Below are 20,927 nucleotides of genomic sequence, written 5' to 3' on the forward strand. Positions count from 1 at the left end.
GAGAGTGAGGGATCCTTTTTCAGGTTAGGTTGTAAATCTTTGATGATGCGCTGGAGAGGTTTTAGTTGGGGGCTGAAGGTGACAGCTAGTGATGTTCAGTTATTTTCTTTGTTGAGCCTGTCCTGTGGTAGGTGACTTCTGGGAACTCTTCTGGCAGCCACTTAGGAAGCAGCCAACTATAGATATCTGAAGACGAAGGAAAGACAAAGGCCCAGGCTCCAGACTCCAGAAAGAAGTGGAAGGAGGGTACAAGCCACTGCCTTCTTCCCAAAGACATGTCAGGTACATATGAGGTCCTGAGGTTGCTTGTGGACAAGGGAGACTCGCTGAAGTGAGGGAAGTGAAGGCTTTGGGAACAGCAAGGGAAGCTTGGCTGAGTAGGATGCTATTCACAGGTGTCATAGGTGTCATAGTTGGGCCAAGTTCATTAACACCTTGAACCTGTGGCTCAGTAGGGTGGAGCTCAGATCTGATACGAAATGTCTATTATGGGAACAAAGAATTTGTTAAGAAAACAGATTGCAATGTCAGGGTTCCGTGGAGGTTTTATTAGAAACGGGGGGAGGGAGGGAGAGAAGATGGTAAAAATTCTGTAAAGTGAACCTTGAATGTTCTGATTTCACTTTGCAATGCTGATACGGTGCAAATGTTACATCATTCTGTGTGGTTTGCTCTGTTTAACATCCATGTGTATTTTCTGCGTTTAATCACATTTTAAGATGCAACATCAAATAGTATGAACCATTCACAAGATGTGCTGTCATTCTAATCCAAAGTAACATTTGCCTTTCCTAAACCTTTGCAGAAAGTCTACAAGCTTTATGTGGCCCTGGGTATCTCAGAGCTCCAAGGCTGTGTTTTTGATAATCCCTTCCTAGCCCATAAAGCTTCTGAAGAGATGCTGCTGTATTGCTGACTGTACTGTTTTTTGTGCACTCATGCTAGGATTTAGGATTACACCAGATTCAGTCCCATTTAGAGGTTCTCTTTATCCAATGTTATATTCAAGAATAAGCAACCTGATCAGTGATATTACAAGCAAATCATTTCATCCCTCTCCACTCACAAATATAAAGATACACTTCCTGTTTTAAGGCACCTTTCTGCATTGAAAGCAGAAGAATGGTGGCTCTAACAAAGCTTTCCTTGCACATAGAAATCAAGGACCCCAAATGACATGTAGGCTGACGTGGAGAATTCTAGCTTTTGTTGCAGTGCACTGATGTGCTCCTGCTCCTGCCCTGCAACAGAGAACCTGCCTCTATCATCATCTTATATGTCATCTTCAGTTTTGGAGTCTAGATTAGAATCATTTGGCACAATGAGTCTGATGCCCTAGAACTATGGGCTTTGCTAGTACAGCGATGCCATTTATTTATAGGTATTTAGAAAGGGGGAAGAAAACCAGGATGCATTTCATTGATCTTTCCATGTTGTAAATGTAAAATTAATGTGCATTTCTTGTTTGTTTTATAGCGGCACTCTTTTCCTTTCCCTCATTTAATATGCACTTCAGACTGTGCCAAGGGGTCAGTAGGGCAAATCAGGGAGCCAGATGGCTTACCTCTACCCTAAGGAAACATACCGATATTTAGCTGGGCATTTTCCCAAATAAAGGCAGGACTGGAATCCACAATAAATGTGAGAGTCGGTTAAAACCGTAGCCTTTCTTTGGATTTTCAGTTTCAACCTCCTTGAGGCATGAGCTTTTTATACTTCACCGTCACTCTCTGTAGCTTTCTCTGAGTTAACTGCATCTAAGGAGATGTTGGCGGGGGGCGGGGGAGGGAGGACACTCATTTTATTTATGGCCTATGCTCAGAAACAAGTTTCAGTTATTTTAATCTGACTGAAATAAGAAACCATAATCCATGGATGAAAAGACAGTGGACAAACTCAGTTAAATCTCAGATGCCCCGAGGACGTATATTTTGTCCATTTCTGCTTTTTTATGTTCCTTTTTTTCTCCTCTTTTTCCCAACTTTAACTTTTGAAAAGCTGAGCAGTTTAAGTGGCTGGGCCTGGGGAGCTTATTTGTATGCAGCACAAATTTCAGGATCTGTTCCCAAGCCTGAGCAGAGTGAAAAATGGCCTGCATTTTCTTGATAGCCCATGTGGTTGTAAAGAATAAATGGCTAATGAATTACAGATGAACATTGACGCAAATTAATCTTCCTGATGTCCCTGGGTTATATGGCAGCCATTTAAAAGTTTAATCAATACACTAAAGTTGAAAACATGCAGGCACTGCAGTTGTTTGGATGTAATAAACATCAGAGGGAAACGGGAGGCTTGTACCCAGTCCATGTATCATAATGACAGGTATTTATGTTTAATGGACTAAATATTTTTTATTGGAAGAGAGCAAATGTCAGCTTAACTTTGTAAGCCCCGCATTCAACTTTCCTTTGAGGTTGGTGAGAGATGGCTGACATGTCACTGAAAATGAAACGTAAAAAAACCAATTGAGACAAAGTGAGGATAAGGAGCTGTTCCACCAACGAGATGCTGCTTTAATGCTCTGCAACTATTCATTAAATAAAATGTAAACTCTTCCACTTCTAATGTTACAGTAAAAAGGTTTACTAAGGGAGACTTTTAATGGTTATTAGGGAAAACAAGCACCAAACGCTGCCAAATATTCTTTTCTGGGAAGCATTTTATTTGAAAATTCTTTTCCTGAGATCAGTTTTGGAAGAAATATAATTGGTGAGGGGTTTTCCCCCCTTTTTCCTTCTGAGACAAAGAGAAACAGGACAATAACTTTTAGAACCATCATTTCCTATGTCTTTCCCTTTGAACAGAGTAATACCATTATATAAGCTTTGCAAATGCTTAGATATTAATTACAGTTGAAGTAAATGAATTTTAGAGTCATGTAAGTCTAGGACTTACCCATCATTGCTATAAAGAGTGGGAAGGAGAGAAATTTCAAGGCTACCAGATCCACTAGCGCTATAAAGATATCAGGCTGTGTGAAAAACCAATACTGGTTGCAAATATACCTTTATTTACATATTTATTTAAGGAAAAATGTTGTTGTCCCCCATATACATAACTAGGTCTTGCAAAATCACTGTGCAACCCCCTACCACCTGATGCTAAAAATAATTAGAGAAAACTGAAAATGTTTTTAGCATCTCTTCTGTGATCCAGTGTTCGAGAGTGGCCCGTTAGCGGGTCATTTTTCTTACCCAAACTTATCCCTGATGCTCTATAGTCAACATGTGGAACTTCTAGATAGTGCTGACCATGCATTTGTGGATCCATTGGGTTGTTGTTAGTTTCTTTGGTTGAATAATTGCTCTTTTGTGGCTTCTCCATCTCTACAAAATATTCCATTCCATTAAACGTGTTCACACATCTTAATTTTTTTTCCCAAGGGAAGCTATGTGATTGCAGCATGGGATTATGCAATGAGCTGTTAAATGCAGGGCTCCTTGTGTGTTACAGCAGGGTTTGTTGCCACTCTTCTAACCCCATGATACCTCCCAGAATCTTCCTCATTGTCTATAACTGATTCTTCAGAGGGGATGAAGCCACAGCTTGTCCAGAGAGTTAAAGGATTTGATTGCAGCAGGGATCTTACTCCACCCCCAAAAAGAACATCCCTTAATATTTACATTTTGTTTATGACAACTATTTTATAATAAGCAATGTCTCTCCCAATGTTACCATAGATATGAGACCCCATTTGTCCACTTTAGATAGGGTGCCATTAGGTGGTCATCAATAGAGCCTCTGAATAAAGCCATCTCTGGCAAAGTCATGTTGTAAGGTCATATTGCCATACCTCGTATTTATAAAATGTTAGGTGCAACTTCCAAGTAGCAAGGGAAATTGCTTAGCAAGCATTTGAAAATGTTCCTCTCCTCCACTATCCACATGACAAACCATTTTTAAAAATTACTGGGGCCCTGACTGTGCGAGCCCTTACTTGCTTGTATTTTACAGGTAGAAAGTAAAAGGAGTAATTACTGTAGGATGATGGTCAGATTGTCTACTGTGGCCAAGGATCACAAAAGAGGTCAGTGCAAAGATAGTGTTCATGCTCCTCTGCTCATGGGATGGCTGTGGGCCAATCTATTCGCACAGCATAAATTAGGAGCATCCTCAAGGGGCCAACTTGGATAAGTATGATATAAGGAGGTCCCCACTTTACCCTCTCCCCTAGATATACATCCAACAACTAATGGTAGGGAATGGGCCACTGTTTGCTGGGGTGATCCTCCCATGGCTTACTCTCCGGGTATAATATACCGACAGTGCAGTGCAAAACAGCTGCATCATATGCCAGGATGTGGGCCAGCATGCTATTAACATAGCTTGGCTTTACTCTTATATAACAGAACCAGCCTAATTCATGGGTTTTAGTTGACTTTATAGTCTCCATGGTGATACAGGCTGAAATGTATGTGAGTAGCTTATCAGCTTCAGAATGAGGATGTCATACTGAGGATGTCAAAATGGAGCTGTAGTGTCCAACTGAACTAAGTTGAATTATGGTTTATATTTCCCGTAACTCTTCTATCATTGATTCATAGGCCCCAAAAGCATCCTTCTGCTGGGGCATGATAGTAGAATGTGGAGTGAAGCAACTGACAAAGCGAATCGGTATTGAATTTACGTCAGAAACAGGTGGCCTCTGGTAGAAAGCTGGGCGTGGAGAGAGGGTAATGTGGGTTTGGATCTCCATCTATATCAGACAGAACACTGCATTTTCAATATCCATTAACAACAAAATACTATACTGTATGGTAAAATGTAATGCTGGAGAGTTGAGACGGTCAACATACAATATGCAACTCATTTCAAAAGATATAACAATTATTTTGTTGGTCTGGTCTCCTTGCTATTTGGCTAAATGATTTCAAGTTAGTTTTATTAAACAGAAATAAGTCTGAATTCTGATATCAATATTCCTTTCCAATGTATAATTAAATTATATAGAGAATGATGATGTATATATTATAGGCTTAGTGGCTTTTGAGTTATCTCAATGGGTTAAAAAAAAAGGACCTTGTCTTTGTTAGAAAGAAATCTAAGCCTTGGGGGGGGGGGGGGGTGAGGGGGGACTCAAAAGCTTCAAATTTGATACGTGGTGAAACTTCACTGAGGAAGAGTAACTGTATGAGTGTGAGAAAATGTTTTCACATTACAAAATTATTAGTGATTAAACATAAATTGTTTGGCTTGGCATTTCTATCAATCTGAAGTTACGTGTGTGTGTGTGTGTGTGTATATGCACTTATATACAATAGTCTTACACAATTGTCATGAAGATTTACCAGCCCAGACACACACATCTACCTTCTTACCCTTTCCCTTAATGACCGATAATGATAGAAAAAAATGTTTTATCAATCCATCAAAAAAAATTACCCCAGGTGTTGGCTGAGTAATGTTTTGCACGGTTGATGTGTAGTGTGCATATATGCATCTATATCCCTGTCTTAAGTTTTTTATAGCACCATATTACTAGAGCCTTGAATATATGTCTATATGGTAAGTCAAATTTGGCTATAATATTATTTAGCTATCTAAATAATGAAAAGAATTAAGTGAAAATGTTGACTTGTTAATCTAAAATTGTTTGACTGCAACTTAAAACAGAGATAGCAAACTGGCAAGGTAACTTTCCCTCTGCCATGTTCATGCTGAATTTCTGAGAAATATGAATAGGATAGTAAGAAGTGAAAGCAGGTTGAAAATTGTCAGTCACAGGCTTCGGGAACTGGTACCTACATCCCTGACAGCAAATAAAAAATCAAGCAACTTTTGGTTCTGAATCTGTATAATGAGCATATGACAAAGAAGGGGGTTTCTTGTACATTACCCTGCAGATGTAACTTTCCTGTCTGCCAACTTATCCTGCATTTTAGTTTCAGGAAGAGAGAGCATTAGAGAACGAAAAATCTCTTAATCAAAAAGCTTAACAGGGGAAAAAAAGTCGAAAGATGTTGTCATGTATTGCTAGTTATTTGTGATGGTTAAAAGAATTATCTAAAAACAAAGACATCATTCACAAAGAAACTAAAATACAAAAGCTTTAATAACATTTCCATCTGTGTATCATCCATGTCTCCAAATGCAAGTCATGAATAACACATAAACTAGAGCATATAAGGAGCAGAAGAGCTAGCACCTCATTTAAAATCCAACACACCCCATCGTCATTGGAATCAAATACACAGCAGGAATGGTTCCAGTTGATAGACACACAAAGAAGTCATTGAAAATGGAAACATATTAATTATGTTCCTTAAGGTTAAGATAGTAATGGCTGAATTCACTAATCCTGGCATCACATTAATGCTCAAAACCCATGCAGGAAAAGTGTGTAATGTTTCAAAAATTGTGGAAATTGCACAGTTTTGAATTCACTTAATCCTGCATCTGTAACTCACTTGTGACTGACTCCACACCATAGGGGGCTAGCACAGAACAAAAACAGGGAGAATTACTAGCAAAAAAGATGTTCTTGGTTGAAACAAGCGACTTGCACTACATGAGCTAATTGTAAAAATAGACCATTTCTGAAATGCAGCTGTTATGTGCTTAAGCAAACCCTGCTGGGAGAAGTGCTTTGTGGAACACCTCTGCTAGCAGATGCAGAGAGACCCTCAATAAAGGAATCCAAAGTGCAGTGTTGAAGAAAGAGCTTTTGTTTCTCAGAGTTTGGTGCTGAGCTTCTTGCAGGATGTGAGCTTAGCTTATCATTCTGATATCAATATCCCCTTCCTTAAATGTTTTTTCTATTTTCATTTTCTTTTTGCCTGGACTAAATCAAAACAGAGGCTGGGAGGAGTGTGTGTTTGTGTGTGTTTTGGGAAAAGCTCAGGTTATGTGCTGGAAAATGCTAGGTGTCAGAAAATTCCAGCAAGCTCTGTTGTGGTCGTTTTCTTTGTATAACGTTTTTTGTGTCTCCGTGGAAGTTGGGAGATCATTCATATGATAGATTTATATTTTTTCTCTTTCTCTCGCAGATCCTCATCCATACATCTCTGGCACAAGATCTAGGTTCCTAACTGTATTAACTCCATTGTGTTGGTGTGTTTGAGTCTCCCCTGAGTCTTAACTGCTTAGTGCTAAATCCCAAATCCTTCCAACAGCAAGGGGTTAATTGTCTTCTTTTGATGCACTTTAAAATTCTCAGCTCCCGGGAACGGTGTTTCAGTGAGAGTTGAGTGTAATTGCTAAATAATACAGGCACTCTGTCTTATTTTAAATGAGTAGTACTTAAGTTGTTACTGATGCTACCACAGGTGTGTAAACTGGCTATTCCTTCACTGTCCTTGGTGGTGCCTCGGATATAGGTGTTTGCAAATTTAAGCCTTTGGGTTTTAAATGTTGTGCCACTTCTTCTGTTCCTTACTCATTCCAGATTATGTATAATTGATGACCTGCATTTACGGACATGGGTGGTATACAGATGTAAATGTTATTATAGCTTTTATATTTTATGTTCTCTCTGAAAGATCATTTTGTCTTTGAATAATACTCCTGTTCAGATTTCGGGGGGGTTATCTTTAAAAGAGAATATGAAATGGATATTGCACATCATATATTTCTTAAAGTAATTTGGAATTTTAGGATATGGGATTGGTGGTGACTGATACACTGCCTGGATGAGCTATATCCCTTTGAAAATAACAGCGCCAGTACATGCCTGCATCTGTCTAACCTCATAATTCACTTTCACATTGGGTTATGGATGTCTGCATTCAGTGAGTCTATCTTCCCTTTAGGTATTATTTCAGCCCTTTGAGATAATAAGGAAAGTTTAATTGCGTTGTTAATTGATTTTTTGCACAACATTATTACCTTGATTGATTGCAGAGTTGATGAAAATGTTAGACACAGGCAGTGTAAAGTATCAGCCCAGTAAGGAGTGGGAGCCATGTGGAGAATAGATAACCTTGATGTTAAGAGCTATATCCTTCAGATATGTCTTCCCTTGACATATTGATGGCCCTTGAAAAGGGAAAAGCTGATTGTATGCAGAATGCAATCATTAAACCCACTTCAGCTGGCTGTTGATTAATTTGTTTTTTCCTGGAGGATCTAGTTAAAGAGAAGGCCTCACTAGTATCAACAGCAACTATTTTCCAGGCTTCGGATTATTCTTAACCCTCTCCTAGAAGAAAGAAAAATACAAAACTGTCTTGGTTTAGTCAAGAAAATGGTCTGAAAACATTCAGTCCAGGTGCAATTTGGGGATTACAACACACACTTTATGCTTTTAACTGTCTGCTTTCCCTTCCTCCTTCATCTCCCCCCCTACAATATTTGGCTTCCATGCAGCCACAACAAACAAAAAGTCACATTTGATGTTTCATTAGAAAGGCCAGCACATATTCTCAGCAGAAATGCCACAAAGGTTGTCAAGCTAGTTTAACCATTTTTGTCCTGGAGATTGAAATACTTTGAATAGTGTTCAACTATTTACAGGTGGCTTCTCTGAAAGGACGAGTCCAGAGGTTCAGGGCACAAATTTAATTTCTTAAACTTTCTGCACCCAAGGACCTGTGTGGAGATCCTTGTGGTATCAGTTACAGCAGCTGTGCATTGCTCCTGATGGGGAGCAGGGAGGTGCTTTGGAGGTCAATGTGCCTCGATGATACCACTGCTAGTGCTTGCACCTGCAAGAGAGAGACTGTTCCAAGGTTGCTCTGGTTTAATCACAGCAGAATTGTGTACTGCACTCTTCTGTGTTTAACTGAGCAATGGGGATGCATCTGACCAATTTTGTCCTTGCTGCTATGTACAACTGTGAACTGATATGGCAGGATCTAGAGTTTTAACTAATCCGTGGCTACCCTCTACCTCTTTTGTACTTTCCACTTGTACTTAGGCACAGTGACATCCGCTTTTAGACAAAGGGCTGTGATGTGTAATCTTCACTGCCCTGATGACCTTCCAGTGACATTCACTGGGTTGAGGCACAGCTTCCCCCTTCAGCACTTCCTCTTTATAAGCAAATGACCCAGGACATGTAAAACATGTATACACCTTTAACCATGCAGGAGAGTACCTTGGAAACAGAGTGCTTTGGGGGCTCTGTCTTTCAATTAACCATTTAATAGACATTTGGTAAAGTAGCGGGTAGCAGGTTATTGCATCCTGTTTAACTTAGTAATGTCCTGGACAGTCGCTGTTAGTTTGTGTTTGCCAGTGACGCTGTGATCAGCGTTGTTTGATTGTTTGGCCAGATGTGTTTTATTATGTCCAATGTGCACATGTGCCAGTTGGCTCCTTTTTAATATGGGAACATGTTAACTTATGACATAGTCAAGTGTGACAAATTTGAACCAGCCAAATAAGTGAGTAATATTTCAAGCTGTCAAAGCGGCTGAATACTGATTAACTGACACACTCCAAAAGCTCTCACCAATATCCGTGCTCCAGTGCAATATGTTTACTAAGCGTAATATTTGTTAGAAAGTCTTTGGTGCTTTGACTAAATTTTAATGAGTCTGACCCTAATAGAGGGGTTTTACTGTGCCTCTTTTGAGTTGTTTCTTTAGCTTCCTATCTTTAGTCTTCAGCACAAGCTTCGATAGAGGCGGAGTGCTCTTGTAAACTACATTCTGCTGTCCATTGTGATTTAATCTTCAGCCTCTCCCTCATTAGCATGTTTTTAAAAGGAGGCTGAGGGAGCGGGAGAGAGTTTAAGATAGAAAACAGTGACAATGTTTTGGCACTCTCTACTGGAGTCAGTCAGTGTTTGAGAATTAGGCTATGAACCCTTTGCAGTAGCAAATCATTGTGTGTATTCTATATAATGCAGGGTTTGTTTCAGCTAGAGACAGGCCCCAACTAAAACCAGTGAACTGAATGCCTGCAGAACTTCCAGGAAGTTCGGCTCCAGGGCTGAACTTTATGGCTCGGATGTATTTCTGGTTTCAGCTGAGCCATACGTCACCTGGGTTGGAAGAGTGGGGAGCACCTTTAACACCCGATTCTGTGAGATCTGGATGCCTGCTGCAAGGTGTTAAGCACTTGCAGCTCCCACTGGGAGTCAAGGGAACCCAGCACTTAGCAGCGCCAGTCCCTTAAGGAGGGTTACTTTATATTAAGAAGAATCCTATTAATCCTATCATTAGCAATCAGTTAAAAGTCTCCTTTGTTTCTGATGAATGGCTTATGGAAGGGAATGAGTAACCGTATACAAAGAACATTCCCCTAATTGATAGTCACAGTATCATAATATGACAGCAGCACTGTTTAACCGTGCTCTTTAATTTTGAGAGACTTGCTTTTTTATTTTTAAAGCTGGGGAAGAAACTTGGTCTTTATCTCAAATGACTCTCTTGAGAAATTTCAAACCAGTTGAGCCAGACTGAATTGTGGATGGATTTTTTTTTTTTTTTTTAAATGTGAACTCCTCCAACAGAAAACATCTGAGATCCAAAAAGCAAATTTTACTCATGAGATGAGCCAAATTTACTTCTAAACTCTCCAGAAGGGCCCTGCTGCTCATATAAGAATTTGTAATTTTGCTGGAATGCTTGCAGACTTTCCGAACAATTATTCCAAAAGTTTACTTTCTACCACATAAATCATGGTACATTTATTTAATCCTATCACAGTTACTGAAAGAGCTTACTTTCCTTTTTTTCCTTTTACTGCTAATGCAATCTGCGCATTCCTAAACTTTGTGAAGTACAATATAATTATATTCATCCTCTGTTTCCCTAATAGCTCTAGCATTCTTTATGGTTTAATTCTGTTGCTGATTAATGGAGGTATTATTAGTAGAGTGTAACCCAAAGTGGAGAGCAGCCTACAGAAATGTCACTTTTGCATATGTTAGTCAAATCAACTGAGAGTCTTCTAAGATTATATGGGAGGAGTTGACAGAGCAGCTGAACTTTAATATGCAGTAAGGATAAGATTTTCAAACCTCCTTGCCCACCATTCTGAATACATTAGAAGTATCACTTGCATCAATGCAGTGATCATGTTGTTGCATTAGTAGAAATAAAAGAAACATAATTCACAACAATCAATTCAATTTGTATGTATATTTATTCCCTCTATGAAACATATTGAAACTAAATAGTGAGGGATTGGTCCTGCTTTGAGCAGGGGGTTGGACTAGATGACCTCCTGAGGTCCCTTCCTCCCTGATAGTCTATGATTCTATGACTTCTTTTTGTAGCCACCCATATACCCAAATTGATGTTCACTGAGGTTAGTCCACCAGAAATCAGGCTTCCAGGTAAAAGGTTAAAAGCACAGATTGTATAACTATAAGATTTGACCATTATAGAACATAAACTTGGCTGCAAAACTAAGGAACAGTATTGTTTAATTGTCATAGGGGAATATTTAGTTTGCTGTTTTAGCCAGTTTAATAGACAAAGGGATGCTGCCCTCTAGTGGTGATGACCTCAACTTTAAATTGACTAAAGAGAAATCAGCATGAGGTTTGTTTGGTTTTTTGTTGTGTGCGTGCTTTTTTTGTGTGCGAGGGGGGAGACAGAGGAAGGAGCGCAGCTGTTGTGTTAGTAGCTAAAATAAGTGGAAGTAGTCCAGCTTGGAGCACTCGGCTATTAATAAATAACTTTAGTTTTTGTGACTTCAATCTAGGAATGGAGAGTGAGGGGCATTTAACAAATTTTACCTGATTTGCATCTGATCCTTGCATGCTCTTTGGAAACATTTCCATCTTTTATCCACTCTATTTATAATACATATGAGAAAATGAGACACGTAAAGTACAAACAGATATTGTAAATTCATAGTTGTTTCCCTTTGAAGGTATCCAATCTATATAAATTTGAGCCTCAGTTCATATGTAAAAGTTAACCTCTGGAAAAGTTGATATCTTTATAGCCAGTGTTTCTGGTGCTCAGTAACTCCAGTAAATAAAAATACAAGTATGTGCTTGATTATTTTTTAAATTTCACTCCACCCTTTTTTAAAAATCCAAAATATTCAACAAGAAAATGTTCATACTGACCTCTAGGCTTGTCACATCCACAGAGTCATTTGAAATAGCAACAATGGTGAAGACACACATCTGAGTGGTGGGAGGGGGAGGGCTGTTTGTTTGCTTTGTTTTTAATAGGAAAAAAAGTCAGCATATTGCAATCATCATCAGAAGTGTGGAAGGATTGCTAAGAAGTCCCAGTGCAGAAATGTGGGCCCTTATAATATTACTGAACTACCCTGGACAGTACAGAACTGATTAATGATTTAAAGTGATTTGCCCTTAATGGTTTTGTTTTAGCCAGCCGTAGATGATCTGTAGACAGCACATGCCCAGATCAAAGCTGATCATGTCAATGTCATTCAAGGAGGGAGAGCTATCCTCCTTTTCTTCTTTGCTTTAAACAAAGTATGACATCTGAGGAACAATGTGTTGATTGTTCCACTGCCAGGACACACATAATGGAAACATTAGCTCCAAGATAACTTTTAATCTGTCAGCCTAATGGGTCCTTAATGTGTAGAGGGCTTTAAATGTATGTCAGCCAGGGCTGTATAAAGTAATATAGTTTGTGGCCTGAATGGATCTAGATGACTCTGCACCATGACACAATATGGTTTATTATTAAGTATCAGCTCATCAGCTTATTCCCACGGACTTGGACAAGCTTCTCAATTTTCCAGTAACAGATTATGTGAGAAAAAGCTTGCAGTGCATTTTTTTGCCCTGTCCTCCTCTTTTTTTTTTTTTTTAAATTACAAGTTTCATCCCCAGCTGCACTGGGAGCCCTGAAGTGTATTTACAGCAGGCTGCACTTTATCACACATCAGCTCGACTGCTCGTTTACACTGAACATTTATGCAGCCTCCCCTGGCCTGGGATGCAAACTTCACATCTTTGTATTCCTATCACCTTCATTGCAAATTTTTCCAACATCCTCTCCCTGTTGACTGCTTTCCTTCCTGCTTTTTTTCCTTCCTACAACCAGGCCAGTGAGCCTTGACATGACACAGTACTTGTCTGTGCAGGATAGTTGCCATAATTTCATGGTCTCACTTGCTTGTTCTGATTCTTCCCTGTTTGATAAAGTTAGGTGCATAATGCCAATGTTATTGCCGTGGACTAAATATGGGTTTGACTTGGTTCCTGGAAATAATCTGATCAACCGGAAGGCATGTATATTCGGGGAGAATGAATCATCACTTTCTTGGCACCCTTGCATAGGGGCTATGGAGATTTGTAGCCATTGCAGTCCCATGACTAATATGGTGGGTTATGCTAGCTCTTCTAGACACAGCAGAAGGTGCAGGACAGCAGCCCACCACCTAAAAGATCTTCACTGTCTTGAAGAGTGGTGCAATTGGTCACATTCCCCTCTATTATGGGGAGATCTGTTGTTCTATACTGTACCCATCATCATAGTATCCGATTGCTTCTTTGATGAAGATGGAGCTCGCTCTGGGCTGTGGCAGCTGAGCGCTACCCTCGGCCTTACGAAGCTGCCTATATGTGCAGCTACTTTTGGAGGACTAGCCCATTATTTCTGCTTACATTTAGCACTTTCGTTCTCTTAAAAAATCAATTAAAAGACTGTTAGTTTATAATGTAAGAAGAGTTAATATTTGTGTATCTTTTTCTTTGGTATTTCTGATAGCATTTCCTGATGTCATCTTAGTTCATTACTACTTTTGGTGCCAGGGTATTGCTAGTCTTGTAAGCCAACGCTCATATAGGTATTTGGAGTCACATGCAATGACTTCAGCTGGAGAAGGCAGAGCAGAGAATGGCATAACTCAAAACCTTTCACTCATTAGAAGCTGCTGAAATCTAAGCCTGATTCTTACTATTTATCAAGTGTATTTTGGTAGCATACAGTGGTCCTCAGTCAGCATTGAGGCTTCACTGTGCAGTGCTTACAATCTAAGAGGACAAAAGCAGCCCAAGGATGGGGGAAGGGAATTCAAGATAGCCATGCAAACAAGTGGTTAGGGTGGGTGGCCCATGACTTGTTCATTCCATGGGATTTATTTGTGGGGGAGCAGAGAATGGTGGATAAATTGTTAGGAATAAAAAGGGAAGAGGAGAGGAGATTGATACAGTGAAGGAGGGGAAGTTCATAGTCCAAAAAAGTCCAAGTCCATTGTGACATCAGGAAGCTTCGAGTCTGAAGTCTATTTTAAACAGACCCGGGTCTGGGTCTTTCATGATTTGGGCCTATTGTAGCCTGCTGCAGAAGCTTCAGGCCATATGTAGGGGTTACAGCTGAGGCCTAGTGCCCCAGAGCAGTTTCTGGCAGGTCATTTGGGAGGGGCTGCAGATGATTCTCCCCACTGATATTGGCCCAAAGTGCAAGCAGGGGAAGGGCTGGCCAGCTCAGCATTTATCTCATTCTCTGCTGGCTCCTGCTTCTGCTGCTCTGATTTATAACCTGAAAATTACGAGCCAGTGACTTGAATTCAGCCTCTAGTCTGGCAGTTGGGGAGCTGCAGCCACCAGTGAGCAAGTTTACTTGTGGCACACTCAGATTCCATTACAATCACTTTCCTGTAGTTATCATCTGAGCCGGAGTCCTGTATGCGATGAGGTTAGAGTTGCTGCATGCTGAGGGCAAAGGCTGGCCCAACTCTCCCACTTCCCCAAGTGACAGTTGTTCATGGTTTTACATTTCTTTAAATGTTGTTTGGCAACACCATGGCATGTTCCCCATTTTACAGATGGGGAAACTGAGGCACAGAGCAGTCAGAGTGACTCCCCAAGACCACTCAGCAAGTCATTGCCAGAGCCAAATTAAAACCCAGGAATCTGATTTCTGACTCCCTAGTTTCCTCTTCTAACCACTCAAACTACTTGCCATGTTAAAGTGACTCTTAGATTCCCATAGCATCTACAGCACCTTTACATGGCTTGTACTTTAAAAATGTAAATCAAAATAGATTTCAGTATTAGCAGTAGCATTTTCTCTTCAGTTAGATGTTACATTTTTCTATTGTAGATATTCTAGCAGCGTAAGAAGAAAATAATGTAGGAAAGGAGCAATAAGTTGCTCTTATTCTATCAAATGAGGCATCATGTGGAAAGAAAGAAACAAAAAACTGTCCGCTACCTATGAGAAAGACAGTCAGTTAGTCAGACACCAGATAACTTTGGTACTGAGACTTTGAGACAGTCGAGTTGCTTTTCTATGAGAGTCTCTGCTTGTATAAAGCAATGCACGATAATCTAATAGCCATCACTCATAGCACAGTATAGTGAGGATTGGGTAGCTTTGGCAGATATTGTAAAATAGTTTAGGGACTCTTAATGAGAGCTATGAGATCATTCCCTCCCGGTATTCCCTCCACCAATATGGATAGACTTCTCGATGTTTGGGTGTTTGGAGGTCCAAGGACAAGCTGTATATTTTGTCTGCTTGCCCTGCATAGTAGTGGGGATCACTATTTTGGATGCTGTTATTCCAGCATTGCACTGCCTCTAAAAGGTATCACAACTGATATGACAATGTCTTGGCCTCCACTAGTTGAGCAATGAGCCCAAAGGAAGGTAAGTAGTAAGTGTGTGTGTGTGAGTGCACAAGGAGAAACCAATTCAGGTGGGCTATTTATCCCAGGACTGCCTCTTTCCTGGGTTGTAAGATTAGGGAGAGTTTCACTGCAAGCAATGGAACAATCATCAAGGGGAAATAATAAAGTAGTTGAATGTGATATTTTTATTTCGTGACTGGACTTGCTCTTGGAGGGAGAAAAACTGTTGAAAATCCAAATGTAAATAAAGAAACATGTATGAATTAAAGCTGATGGATGAAACTCAGAAGACTCAGTCCAGAATAAGAACATAAAATCTTGAATGTGTATTTAAACCTATTGACATTCCCTCACCTTCTCTTAGGCCAGCTATATAGATCTTTGTTCCTTATAGATTGCCTCCTCCTTTCCCTTCCCCCCCAACTTCCTTTCTCAACTCCTCCCCTCCCCCCCCCCCATAACCCCAAAACAACCCTTCTTCCTTCCAAACGGTCTAGGTCAGACATCCTCCCTGGTGGTGCAACCACAAGTTCCAGTAGAACTGCAGTCTCTATGCTTGGGTCCAAGTCTGCCTTCTATGCCCTGATCTATCTATTTATGCCCTTATCTAAGTCACCCATGGAGGGTGACTTATCTATGCTCCAGGGAAAGGGTTGAACTTGGGGCTGATTCTTTGGGAGTTTATATGTTTTTAAACTAACTGAACAGCCCATCTCCACTTATTGTCAGGAGCGGTGTATTGAGGCTCCTCTAAGCAGATAGGTTTCAGAGTAACAGCCGTGTTAGTCTGTATTCGCAAAAAGAAAAGGAGGACTTGTGGCACCTTAGAGACTAAGCAATTTATCTGAGCATAAGCTTTCGTGAGCTACAGCTCACTTCATCAGATACATACTGTGGAAAATACAGAAGATGTTTTTATACACAGACCATGAAAAAATGGGTATTTATCACTACAAAAGGTTTTCTCTCCCCCCACCCCACTCTCCTGCTGATATTAGCTTATCTAAAGTGGTCACTCTCCTTACAATGTGTATGATAATCAAGGTGGGCCATTTCCAGCACAAATCCAGGTTTTCTCCCCACCCTCCCATCCCCCCCAAAAAACCCACTCTCCTGTTGGTAATAGCTTATCTAAAGTGATCACTCTCCTTACAATGTGTATGATAATCAAGGTGGGCCATTTCCAGCACAAATCCAGGTTTTCTCCCCCTCCCCCCCTCCTGTTGGTAATAGCTTATCTAAAGTGATCACTCTCCTTACAATGTGTATGATAATCAAGGTGGGCCATTTCCAGCACAAATCCAGGGTTTAACAAGAACGTCTGAGGAACAGTGGGGGGGGGGAATAAACAAGGGGAAATAGGTTACTTTTTATAATGAATCAACCATTCCCAGTCTCTATTCAAGCCTAAGTTAATTGTATCCAATTTGCAAATTAATTCCAATTCAGCAGTCTCTCGTTGGAGTCTGTTTTCGAAGTTTTTTTGTTGAAGGATAGTCACTTTGAGATCAGGAGAGTGGGTTTTTGCGGGGGGGGGGGAGAAAACCTGGATTTGTGCTGGAAATGGCCCACCTTGATTATCATACACATTGTAAGGAGAGTGATCACTTTAGATAAGCTATTAACATCAGGAGAGTGGGGTGGGAGGAGAGAAAACATTTTGTAGTGATAAACACCCATTTTTTCATGGTCTGTGTGTATAAAAACATCTTCTGTATTTTCCACAGTATGCATCTGATGAAGTGAGCTGTAGCTCACGAAAGCTTATGCTCAAATAAATTGGTTAGTCTCTAACGTGCCACAAGTACTCCTTTTCTTTCTAAGCAGATAGTTTACAGCTGCTCATTTGGGGCTTTTCACGCTTTTTTGCAGCATTCAGTTGTTTTAATATTTGTTCTCAATTATTTAGGAATAAATAATTTTGGAATAAATAGTGTGACCTGCTTATTTTTAACTAAAACAAGTAGGAACTCTTTATGGAATGTAAGGCCCCATTTAGCAAATCATGTAGGGGAACATTTTCAAAAGAACTTAGTGATTTAGGAGCCTATGTTCCATTGAAAGTCAGACTTTGACTCTTAAGCACCAGATTCTTAAAGGTGTTTAGGCACCTAAGACACAAGTAGGTGACTAGTGGGACTTTTTCAGGTAACTTCTAGTCACTTTAGAAAATCCCACTGTGCATCTGTCTGCATTTTAGGTGCCCAAATACCTTGAAGAAAATGGGACTTAGGCTTTTCAGTTACAGGCACTTTTGAAAATTTTACCCATAAGAACTTGCTTATGTTCTTTGCTAACTGGCGATGGTCTTAAGTATGTTTAAAATTAATGGAAGTGTTTTGTCTAAATGAGTAGCGCTATAGACGTGAGTTGATGGTAGACAGGTGTTTATTCTCCTGTGAATATTAGTTGTAAATAGGGTTGTACTCTCCTATAAGGAAAGTTGCAATTAGTATTTTAGGGAACTTTGCAGTTCCCATTCATGATGGGAGAAAATCTCCCAGAGCCTTTGAAAAAAGTTATAATGGTGTTGATTCATCCAGAAAGCAGTTTACACATTTATACTATAACCACCACTCAAAATGTAACCAGCTTCTTGGTGGAAGGTGACAGCTGTTTAATAGCCCACAGCAGCACTACCCAACAGTGTGAGGCAAGAAGTGTGAACATGAATATCTGATCCAACACAGACTGATGGGGTGGGATTTAGGTACTGTAGTCAGAATAAAATTAGCTAAACTGGAATTTGGTTAGGACATCAAGTTTGGTACTAATTGCCATGTGATCAGACCAAAAGCAGTCAGGACTTCTGCTTAGGATCCCCCTGAACACAGACATAGTATAGTGTTGTATAAAGTATCATATGCCCTTTTGGTTTACTTATGGAATATAGTCCTTGTTACCTAATGTAAATAAGATTATCTTTTTCACTAATATTCTTAAATGCAAATACTTTACTATATGCTAATACATGGTAGCACCTTTTACCTGTATCAGAATTATTAAAAGCATTAGGAAAATTAAAGCCAACAACTCATGCAACGGCACCAGGATGCCACCAGATAGTCTTAGCATTAGGTCACAACTAACTTGAGCTGATTTGAACTGGTGACCTAGAAGTGCATTGTCCCATAGCCCATTGTGAATTCCTTCTACTGTCTGGTCCCCAAGAAAAATACCAAGAAGTGAAAACATATTTTACTCTAGAAAAGAACATTGAGGAATCGATTGCATAATAACTCTCTGAAACACACACCCAATTTAAAAGGAGAGAACATGACTTTAACATTTTTTTACTTGCTTTAGTATGCATGTATGTATTTATTTATTTATGGGGATAATTGGGTTTTCCCCCAGCTAAGGCAACGCTCGTGTTGCTGACACTACAATGTGTTGGTGAAGAAAGACTGATACCACAACACACACAAGTGACTGCAGGGTTGTTACTTACCCGTCATAATTAGAACATCCATTCTGAAGGAGGGGGAATTTAAAAGATAAAAGGTATATTTAAACATGATTCTTCCCTATGTAATTTTTTCATAATTATAGTTTTAACAGCTTATGGTGATGGTGGAAGCAGCTACTTAAGAAAAAACTGGAACTCATTTGGGGGGAGACGATCCCTCAAGAGATCTCATGTTGTCATTTTTCAAGAGCCCCAAGCAGAAAGCTCATTCAGAATGCTGTGCATTAGGTTGATGCATTGGGAGTATACTTAGCTTATTATGACCAATGCCAGATATTTTAATTAAAAACACCACACATCATTAAATATGTTGTCATCCCCCGCACACACATGTGCACGCGTACACACATACACACACATGAGTTTGTGAAGCTGCAAACAAATGAACACATGGCAGATGTGCAGGGGAAACTGTCTCCTACTTAGTCAGACACAGTAGATTTCCTAAATCCATGTATTCCATACCGTAGCATCAAAAGCTCTTACTGCAGCATATAAACCCTCTGTAATTTTCACAGTTTTCTTCAAGCCAGGGGAGGGGAGGGAGAGGAGGAGGGAAAAAAAGTCACCATTTAATTTATGAGCAAGCCTATTGTTTTACAAATAACCTTCATGATAAATAAAGTCTCATGGCAACATTTTCAACTGTGCTTTTATCAAGGCTCTCTGAGCAGTGTGTATAATCTGCCTGGCAATCGAATCACAGCTGTGCGCCTTGGTAGGGAACCTCTGTGGAGACAACACTTCCTTAATTTAAACAATTGTAGGCTGCGGGAGTTCAAAAATTTAAGCTGACTTTAACTGTCACTAGCCCAAGCACCTTTATCCCCAGGCGAGCAGCAGCAGCTGGATTTCATTTCCTGCTGCCAGACAGTCCGACATCTTTGCTGAACATCCCAGGAACTGAGCGTCTTTGCTTTAAGGATTTTATTCAAGGTGACAGCTCCTCACACTTTAGCGTTCAGATCACCTCAAGTAGCTGAGATATCAGTGAAAATGAGCGCACTTCTACAGCAAACTCCAAATTTAGATTGACTGAGGTTATCCTTAGGCCTCTAGACCCAACCTCCATGACAGAACAGGCCTGCCAGTAACTCTAAAACTACAGTGGAGTTTGTAATGATGTCTGGGGAGAAATATTCTGCAGGAGCAGTGGAGAATACTATAAGTGATAGGAAATGATGTCAGATTTAGTTAGAGCTGGAGACACTGTTAGAATATACTTGGCATAATATGGCACCGGTATCTCTGTCGGCATCTCTGTTTTCTGTCACCGCACACAATTCTAGGTCTGTCTGTAGTTCTGACAGTGTCTTTTCAGATCAGGTTATTGCACTCGCTCAGCGCAGCACCATCCAGCCCCCTTTGTTTGAAGTCTGCCCTTTTGTCATTAATGCACTTGATGTCTATTTAAATCTGACGGTGAATGTCGTATCTGTTTTCCTGTCAAGAGATCATTGACAGTATTAATACCTCATGTCCTTGCCTCATTTTCTAAGCGCTGACACCTTGCTGCAGTCTCCAGCATTCATCAAACAGCACTCTCTCACCAAGATCTCCGTGAACAGTCTTGCTTCCAGTCCCGAAGAAACACTGCAGACCTCAAATAGGACTTTTATCAATGACAGTGAAAAAGGAGTCTGAAGAAGGTCATTAATAAACTGTTTATATCCTTTGAATTTAGAGCTCTACCACTAGAAGCCCAGCCAAGCTTTCTACCAACTAATGACAACCACGCTTTGCATGGGATAGCGTCGCCTCAGGATATGAGAACTTGCTTTTGACCAGACACTGGTTTATGAAGGCGAATAATTTCTTCCCTTGAATGTGGAAGTTGCTCCACTGATCAATCAGGTTATTGGAGACTTGGAGAGAGGGAGAGAAGGAAGCGGAGAAGGGGCTAAGCAAAGCACATATAGCCCTCTTCTGTGCTTCCCTTAAGAGGAATGTGTTTTTCAAAACAGGTGATAGGCCTATCAATTTCTTTCCATAGGAATGT

The 20,927-nt window shown here is 40.1% G+C and overlaps 1 protein-coding gene across 4 annotated transcripts in view; it reads left to right on the forward strand.

The window, feature by feature from the left end:
• The window catches only part of LRMDA (leucine rich melanocyte differentiation associated), a 938,688-nt gene that overhangs the window by 912,076 nt on the left and 5,685 nt on the right, over window positions 1–20,927 (forward strand). The window contains exon 7 of one of the 4 annotated variants that reach the window (XR_006292079.1): window positions 3,955–4,027. The exons of the other annotated variants lie outside the window; for them this stretch is intronic. The gene's annotated coding sequence lies outside the window, so the exon portion shown is untranslated. The remainder of the gene's footprint in view (window positions 1–3,954; window positions 4,028–20,927) is intronic. 4 annotated transcript variants of the gene reach the window in all.

This window comes from Chelonia mydas, chromosome 7, assembly GCF_015237465.2.
Source record: "Chelonia mydas isolate rCheMyd1 chromosome 7, rCheMyd1.pri.v2, whole genome shotgun sequence".
NCBI classification, from domain to species: Eukaryota; Metazoa; Chordata; order Testudines; family Cheloniidae; genus Chelonia; species Chelonia mydas.